This window comes from Hyperolius riggenbachi, chromosome 1 (assembly GCF_040937935.1).
Source record: "Hyperolius riggenbachi isolate aHypRig1 chromosome 1, aHypRig1.pri, whole genome shotgun sequence".
In the NCBI taxonomy this organism is placed as follows: domain Eukaryota; kingdom Metazoa; phylum Chordata; class Amphibia; order Anura; family Hyperoliidae; genus Hyperolius; species Hyperolius riggenbachi.
In genome coordinates, this window is record NC_090646.1 from 257,935,512 (window position 1) to 257,944,965 (window position 9,454).

Sequence of the window (9,454 nt, forward strand, 5' to 3'; positions counted from 1 at the left end):
TCGCCAGCAAGGAGGCAGGTGCTCCAAAGTCTGGGCTTTCTTTGAAGACTGCACTGAGGATGTTACCATGGCGATTTGCAAGGTGTGCAAGACCCGCCTGAGCAGGGGGAAAAGTATTAACAACCTCTCCACCACCAGCATGAGCCGTCACATGCTATCCAAACATCCCACTCTTTGGGCAAACGCGTCAGGACAGGGTACCAGAAACAACACTGCCTCCCTTGGGTTCACCAGACCCGCCTCAGCAGCAGCAGTAGCCCAGCCATTGCGTGGTTCACAACATTCACAAACATCAGACGACGCTGACACTGTCACTTTCCGGAGTAGTGCTCTTGAGGTCTCCCAGTGTTCTTCAAACACAACAACCAACAGCCCTTCCGTGTGCAGCGCTACGGTTCAGTTGTCTGTGTCGGAGATGTTTGAGCGCAAGAGGAAATTGCCAGCAAATGACCCCCGGGCCGTGGCAGTAACAGCCAGCATAGCCAAGCTTCTGGCCTGCGAAATGCTGCCATATCGATTGGTGGAGACAAACAGCTTCAAGGGCATGATGTCAGTGGCCATCCCACGTTACGTGGTTCCCAGCCGCTACCACTTTGCACGCTCTGCAGTGCCTGAGTTGCATGAGCACGTGGTCAGCAAAATAACCCGAAGCTTGAAGAATGCCGTTGCCTGCAAGGTTCACCTCACCACTGACACCTGGACGAGTGCGTTCGGCCAGGGTCGATACATCTCCCTTACCGCGCACTGGGTGAACCTTGTGGAGCCTGGCAGCGATTCCTCACCTGCTACGGCACGGGTGTTGCCCACGCCACAAACAGCTGCACCGCCGTCCCTCCCACTGGATAACAGCAGCACCTACCTCTCTGACTCCTTCTCCTCCAACGCATCTCAAAGCTGTACCTCATCCGGAAACGCTAACCCAGCAGCAGTAGGATCGTGGAAGCAGTGCAGCACAGCTGTTGGCATGCGTCAGCAAGCGTTGCTGAAGCTAATCTGCCTTGGGGATAAGCAGCACACAGGGGAGGAAATTTGGAAGGGAATAAAGGAACAGACGGATTTGTGGCTGGCACCGCTGGACCTGAAACCGGGCATGGTTGTGTGTGATAATGGGAGTAATCTCATTCGCGCTTTAAGGTTGGCTAAGCTGACACACATCCCTTGCCTGGCGCACGTGATGAACCTAGTAGTTCAGCGGTTCCTGAGGACATACCCAGGCGTGGCCGATCTTCTGTTGAAGGTGCGTCGAGTGGCCAAACATTGTAGAACTTCCAGTACTGCTTCGGGGGCACTCGCCAAGATGCAGGAGCGCTTCAATCTCCCCCACCATCGCTTGCTGTGTGATGTCCCTACGCGCTGGAATTCTACGCTGCACATGCTAGCCCGCTTTTGCGAGCAGAAGAGTGCAGTGGTCCAGTACATGACGGCGCAGTACCGAGGCGCATCCGGCCAGCTGCCAAGCTTCTGTGGATCCGATTGGGCCAACATGTTGGACCTCTGCCAAGTCCTCCAAAATTTTGAGCAATCCACGTTGCTTGTGAGCAGTGACAACTCTTCAGTCAGCATTACCATACCACTGCTGTGTTTACTGAAGAGGTCGATGTTAAAAATCAAGGAAACAGCTGTCATGATGCAACTGGGGGAATCTGAAGGAGAAAACGATCAGCGTGATGGTACCAACATCAGGCCATCCGCCTCAGGGAACGCTGGCCCCAGCAGCTATGACGAAGAAGAGGAGGAGGAACAGCTGGAGTTGGAGCAGGAATTTCATGCCACCACTGACGAGGGCCAGAGCGGTGCACGTTGGACTTCCACAATTCAACGCGAATGGTCAGCAGAAGCAGACCAGGAGGAAGGTGACGACTATGATGCATCACAACAACTATCACAACGCTCACAAGAGGATGATGAGGATTCTGGTAGGACTCTGGCACACATGGCTCAATTCATGCTAGACTGCATTGAACGTGACCCACGCATTGTGCGCATTCTGGACAACACCAATTACTGGGTTTATACCCTTCTGGATCCACGGTACAAACACAATGTTCCAAAACTGCTTGAAGAAAGAGTCAGACAGGTCAAAATGGAAGAATACCAGCAGGCCCTTGTGGAGACTTTAGAGAGGAGATTGACATCCTCCCCCTCCTCTAGCCAGTTGTACGCAGACAGACTGACTTCCGCAAACCCAGGACGACCAGGAGGGCAGCAAACAACGCAAGCCGCAGCTAGTACCCAAAAGGGAATGGTATCGGCAGTGTCCTTGGAGTGGGAAAATTTTCTGACACCCATGCAGCAGCAGCCCACAGAACAGCAAGCGTGCAGATCCACCTCCAACACCGATCGCCTGGAGAAGATGGTCAAGGACTACATGTCAGATGACGTAGCTGTGTCTAACAATCCATCTGCACCCTTCAACTATTGGGTATCGAAGCTAGACACCTGGCACGAACTGGCAATGTACGCAATAGAGGTGCTGGCTTGCCCGGCAGCCAGCGTTATGTCGGAACGCTGTTTCAGTGCTGCCGGAGGCATCGTCACAGATCGGCGTATCCGCCTCTCCACAGAAAATGCAGACCGTCTGACTCAAATTAAAATGAATCAATCCTGGATTGGAAACGACTACGCAACACTCCAGGACCCCAACCAAGTAACATGACCAATGAACATCTGGGATGGTTTAGCGTTTCCGGTCCCTGTTTATTGAACCTCTCATCTGTATTACACTTATGACTGCATGGCGGCAAAAAGCATTGCTATATCCGCACGCTTTTTGTCCTCATGCAAGGCCTGTGTTGTTGTGTCTCAAAAAGCTTGGCCTTCTCCTCCTGCGCCTGCTCCTAGTCCTGTTCCATCACGTCTGCTGCTGCTGGGTTAGCATTTCCAGTCCCTGTTTATTGAACCTCTCATCTGTATTACATTTATGACTGCATGGCGGCAAAAAGCATTGCTATATCCGCACGCTTTTTGTCCTCATGCAAGGCCTGGGTTGCGTCTCAAAAAGCGTGGCCTTCTCCTCCTGCGCCTGCTCCTGTTCCATCACGTCTGCTGCTGCTGCTGGGTTAGCGTTGCCGCTCCCTGTTTATGGAACCTCTTATCTTTATTACATTTATGACTGCATGGCGGTACAAAGCATGCTATCCGCACGCTTCTTGCCCTCATGCAAGGCCTGGGTTGTTGTGTCTCACAAAGCGTGGCCTTCTCCTCCTGCACCTGCTCCTGTTCCATCACGTCTGCTGCTGCTGCTGCTGCTGCTGCTGGGTTAGCGTTGCCGGTCCCTGTTTATGGAACCTCTTATCTTTATTACATTTATGACTGCATGGCGGTACAAAGCATGCTATCCGCACGCTTCTTGCCCTCATGCAAGGCCGGGGTTGTTGTGTCTCACAAAGCGTGGCCTTCTCCTCCTGCGCCTCCTCCTGTTCCATCACGTGTGCTGCTGCTGGGTTAGCGTTACCGGTCCCTTTTCCTGGAACCTCTTATATGTATTACATTTATGACTGCATGCCGACAAAAAACATGTTACCTGTGCAAAGAAAACAGACATTTCCCGCATTTAAAAGACAGTTTTCCCTTTGAAACTTTAAAATCGATTTTCTCAAAAACTATAAGCTCTTTTTGCAAATTTTTTTTTTCCTCTTGTACCCACTCCCAAGGTGCACATACCCTGTAAATTTGGGGTATGTAGCATGTAAGGAGGCTTTACAAACCACAAAAGTTCGGGTCCCCATTGACTTCCATTATGTTCGGAGTTCGGGTCGAACACCCGAACATCGCGGCCATGTTCGGCCTGAACCCGAACATCTAGATGTTCGCCCAACACTACTGCCTAGGCAGGTGAGAGATTTTAAGGCAGCTGAAATACTGAATGGGGGCCATGGGGTGAAGTCAAGGGAAGGTCACCTGGGGGGTCTGGCGGCAAGAGGGCTCCGGGAGCTGACTTTCATGGGGGGAATCCCAAGTTACTTTTGCCCCAGGGCCCCTTTGTGGCTTAAACTGGCCCTGGCAAAGCCCTGAGGATTTAGAGGGGAATTGCTGTCCCTAATTGTTATTATTACTTTTTGGCAGCACAGTTGTCCCACCTATATACTGATATATGAAGTGGTAGGTCTAGTTTTCAAAATTTTGTTCTTTCCCAAACATGTTTTAGATTTCAGGACTTTTTTGCTGTTGTTTTGAAGGGTGCTAAACTCACCCCAAGCTTCAAGTCACTCTTAAGCAACTGCTTAGAGTTTGGAACATATCACATGCTTTCCTCTGCTTAGCCTCACCACTTAAATATACCGCACTATGGAAAAATCTTGGCATGGCATAAATTTGTAACCTCAAGTCTGTCCCATTGTGGATAAAGATGTTTTATTTATTTATCAGGTCATAGACGATGGTGCGATTAAAATGTATGATCAATTGGCTATTGAATTTGCTCTTAAGCTTTCTATGTATATCTCATATATTCAGTTGAAACATACTGTTATAGCTTAGTTTCCTGTCATTCCTTCTAGTCTGATTGACTCATAAATGCTAAACATAATTGAGGGCCACTCATCCAGGAAGCTAATTTCTGTTCCGTCTGCTTCTTTATTGACCCTGGGGGCAATGCACATATCTTTCCTCAAAAAAACCTCAATGGGAAATAGATATAGTTCCTATCAATGATGAAGAATGAGAAGAGTCCCTGTCATCAGTCAACAGAGTTTCACTTTACTTTCCATCTTTTTGCTTTATATGTCCTACATAGAGCTTATCTTACCTCAATAATACTAGCAAAATATAAATAAAGTGGGGGTGTCAGACAAATGCCCTAAATGCCAAACAGTAGCAAGGTACCTTTTTTCATTTAATGCGGGCAAGTGATTGTTATTGATCATTTGGGGTGCTCTGTTCTGGAGGACCCAAAGATATGTCTCTTGAATATTTTGCAGATGGGAAATATAAAAAGCAATTCCTCCCTGTAGTTCTCAACCTAGCACAGAAATCCTTGACTAAATATTGGATCCAATCGATAGTCCCTACATTTAAAGACCTACCCTCTTACGAAGCAATATAACAAAACAGGGACACACACAATAAATTCCTTAGAATGTGGACAGACTGGATAGGTTCAAAGCACACAAAAATGTAAGTGATTAAGCAGAGGTATGACATGTCTCAGGTATACGCTGGATTTACTACATATGTACAGGCATTGCATGTGGGTTGGCTGAAGGCATTATTACTGCATATATCTATGGTAGACCTTTTAATTTTAGACAGATGGTAGGATAAGTTAAAGGTCCTTAAAGATTATGTTTCAGGGTATGGAGGACAAATGTTCAAGATGTCTAGTGGAGATTGGGACATTTTTTCATATGACGTCGTCGTGTTCACATCTGCAAACTTATTAGGAGCAAGTTTGTAGGGCGCTCAGCAAAGTCTTCAAGACACTGATCTTCGTGGATCCAAAGCTGTTCCTGCTGGGTATTGCAGGTGAGACCATTGCCACTATTGCCAGGAAAGTGATACTCTGCTAAATACTGTGTTTTCATGTGCGGAAGCTCATCACATTGAACTGGATCCAGGCGCAGGCCCCACCACTGCAGATTGGGTTAAATTAGTCAACAAAGGAGTTGTGCTGCTAAATTAGACAGGGTGTGGACCCCTTGGTTGGCATAACTTAAAGATCAAGGAATTGACTATGAATCTAATTGAGCAACTATAGAGAGGAACACATGAAGCATTTTGCAAGCAATTAACAGCAAAAACAGTTACATGCAGATATACACTACAGAGCAGCAAGTCATGTGGTCAGTTGTATAGTCTGGGCCACCGAGCAGACAAGACTACTGGCCAATTACACCACAGTTGCAGTGATATGGGGTTTGAAAGCACAGAAGTGCAAACAGTTGCAAGGTATTAGGCATGCATACTTGCAGGCATGATGTTAAAGTTCTCTTCGGATAGCAGTATTCGCTGCTTGATGCGTCACATATAAGGCAGGATGGCTGAAAGCAATGTGGCTGGAGGTGGCTAAAGTTGCAGTCAAGCGATGCAAGATGTTGGTGAAAGCTGTAGTAATTCAACATGTTTCACCAGGATACACCCAGCGTCAACAGGAAACATGGGAAAAAGAGAATAAGAAGCCAACATGACGGAGGCGTAAATGACAGCGGAAAGGGTCTCCAACTAATCCAGTACCGCACCTCTGTCTGCGTCCCACCCACAGCAACAATCCCAGACAGCAGCACACATGGCAGCCGCACACACGGGAGCACACATGGCAGCCACACACACGGGGACGGGGATAGAGAACCACCACAGAGCCAGCTGCCAGGCTTCAAAAGCAAATAAATATCAAACCAAATATACATAGGAGGAAAGAAAAAGTGAATAAATATAGAAAAACGAGCAGCAATAGCAATTCTGCCAATAATAGTGTGGACATATAGGACATTGTCATATCACATGTCATATCACATGAAAGGGGAAGAGGGTACAGACAATGCAGCCTCAGGGGATTGGACAGCTAACAGTGAGACCCAGCAGAGTGCAGAGAAAGGCAGACAGACAGACACACACACAGAATCATAGCAAAAGAGCTGCATAGTTCACAGCATTGTTGAGGTCAGAGGGATTAATGGCCTTTAATCTAATGAACCATGCCCTCTCATGCTTCAACAAAATGTGATTCACTGCCTCCGCGGGGGTTCAAATGGACACAATCCAGAGCCAGGATTTTAAAGAAGGACATATTGGCTTTATGTTAGAAGTTAAAATGTCTCGACACTGCTGACTTAAAATTACAATTGCGAATATTGGAAACCTTTTCAGAAATTTGTTCTTTGAAAGGCCTCGTAGTCTTGTCCACATAGAAGGTCCTGTAGCAACAAAGGATTAAGTACACCACAAACGGGGTGTTGCAGTTTACAAAACTTCTTGCAGCATAAATCATGTCATCAGAGATTCTAGCCTCCTGCCCAACTAACAACCGCCTCTAGAAGGCACAACCCTACAGTGGGAGTGTACATAGCTGTGGAGAGAAGGGAATCCGGGAGGTCCAAGAGGTGTCAGACCACAGCAGATGCCAGTTGTCATGCAACAGTCAGCGAATGGTAGACATGGTTGGTTTCTCTTCAGTACGTGGCTACAGTAGGGACTCACAAGATGTATTAAAAGCTTGAGCATAGGCACAATTAATATTGCGATTGTCATAACCATGTTCAACAAAACGTTGTGCAAGTAGCCAAGTTTCCTTTATGAAATCATCCAATTCTGTGCAATTGTGTCACATTCGGTAAAATTTAGCCCATCAAAATACCACATATTGTGTGGCCAGGATGGAAGCTTGCTGCACATAGCAGACAATTGGTGGTTGTCTCTTTATGGAATAGTGTTGTACAGACAGGGCCGGTTTAAGGGGCCCTGGGGCCCCAAGGCAAACTTAATCTGTGGGGCCCTCCTTCCCCCCACAGTTTCCTCCTGACCACTAATAATAATAATTTGCCTCACCAGCATTGCACTTTTATTTAACTTTCCTGTATAACAAGAAGACACCCAACACTAGGGGAAGAGAGAAACAAAGGTGAATGAGGGAGGGCTGCTGCACACCAAGAGGGCTTCCGAGCATTTTTCAAATCGACAGTGATTTAAAAAGCGCTTGGCTATGACGGTGTTCTCACAGCAGGCAGCAGCATTGTGATTTTTTCAAAATTACAAACACAAAGCATATAGCATGTTTTTGAGCGATTCATTCAAAAATCGATCTGAAAAAATAAAATCGCTTCACAAAATCGCACTCACAAATTGCTAGCGATTGTGATTGTGATTTTGGCATGCACTAGCCCAGAGAGAGAAGGAGTGAAGAGAAATTGAGAATAGCCTGAGATGGAGCAGAGAGCTTATCTGTATTGCAGTCCCACATCACGCAGAGGCTATTTGCCTGTAATATGACTCCTGTCCCTGCCAGTCTCTCACACAAGTCAGAAAGCAGCCCTCCTGGAGTCTAGGGACTGTCAAAAACTTTTAAACTTGCTTAACACCTTATCCACAAATGCAGTCATTATAACAATGGGGAGAGACCAGACAGATATTTTCCCACAGACCCGTCAGGCAAGCTCTGCATCATGCGGTGTATATTTACCAGCTTGCCTGCCCTGGAATTGCACTTTTATCTGCTAGCCCAGTGTCTACATTGCCTTACAACAACAAACCTAAATACACCAGGCACTGGACCGGCCCTAAATCACTGAATAAAAGGCGGCCTGGGGGGAGATTGCCCCCCTTCCCCCAGCACTAGAGAAAGGGGGAAAACAAGGGTGAATGAGGGAGAGATGAGGAGTGGAGAGCTTGAGATAGGGCTGGTGCACACCAGAGCGGTTCTGGAGCAGTTTTGAAAACACTTGCAGGGGGGAAACCGCTTGGCTAATGAAAGTGAATGGGATGGTGCACACCAGAGCGGCTCGTTTTTTTCACAAATGCAAACTCGGGGGCTGCAGCATTTTTGAGATTTCTGAGGCATTTCTGCCTCAATATAAAGTATAGGAAAGTGGAAAACCGCTCTGAAAAACGCTAGATCAGAGCGGTTTTCCAGGCGTTTTTGTTACAGAAGCTGTTCAGTAACAGCTTTACTGGAACAAAAAAACCTCTCTAAACATGCCTAGAATCGCTCTGAAATCTGCTTCAAAAACCTCTAGCATTTTGCAGATCTGCTACAGGTTTTTGGTGTGCATTGTCTGGGCCATAGAGCAGAGAGCATATCTGTATTGCAATCCCACATCACACAGAGGCTAGTTGCCTGTAATGTGTCTCCTGTCCCTGCCAGTCTCTCACTCAAGTCAGAAAGCAGCCCTCCTGGAGTCTAGGGACTGTCAAAAACTTTTCAACCTGAGAAATACCTTATGTAGCTGTCCACATCAGTCTTTACAATAGTGAGAGAGCTTTTCCCACAGACCCTGCAGGAGGAGGCAAGCCTCTGTACAGTTACCAGCTTGCCAGTAGTGATGGACGAACAGTGTTCGCCACTGTTCGGGTTCGCCCGGATTTTGGCCTGTTCGGGTTCGGTTCGGCACCCCCGAACACCTCATGGTGTTCGGGAGGGTGCTCGGGCACGCTGCCCGAACCCGATCAGGCCTTCTGTGTTCGGCCGAACACAGCCGTGTCCGGCCGAACACAGCCGTGTCCGGCCGAACAAAGCCCCCTATAGAGTCCTAGCATAAAGGGAGAGCATGCCCCGAGCGCGGGGGGGGGGGGCTTCGGAAATGCCCCCCACCCCTCCCCGCTAGGCTCTCCCTTCTGCTGGACCCTGTAAAATTAAATAGAAGTCCCCCAAAGTACCTGTAGCAGGCTGGCAGGAAGAGGACAGGAAGCGGGCAGCCGGCGATCACAGGCGCTAGTACCATCTGGTACTTCCGCCCTCTCTCTGACGCACTTCCTGTTTACATTTGTAAGTCGCGTCAAGAGAGAACAGAAGTACCGTGATGAC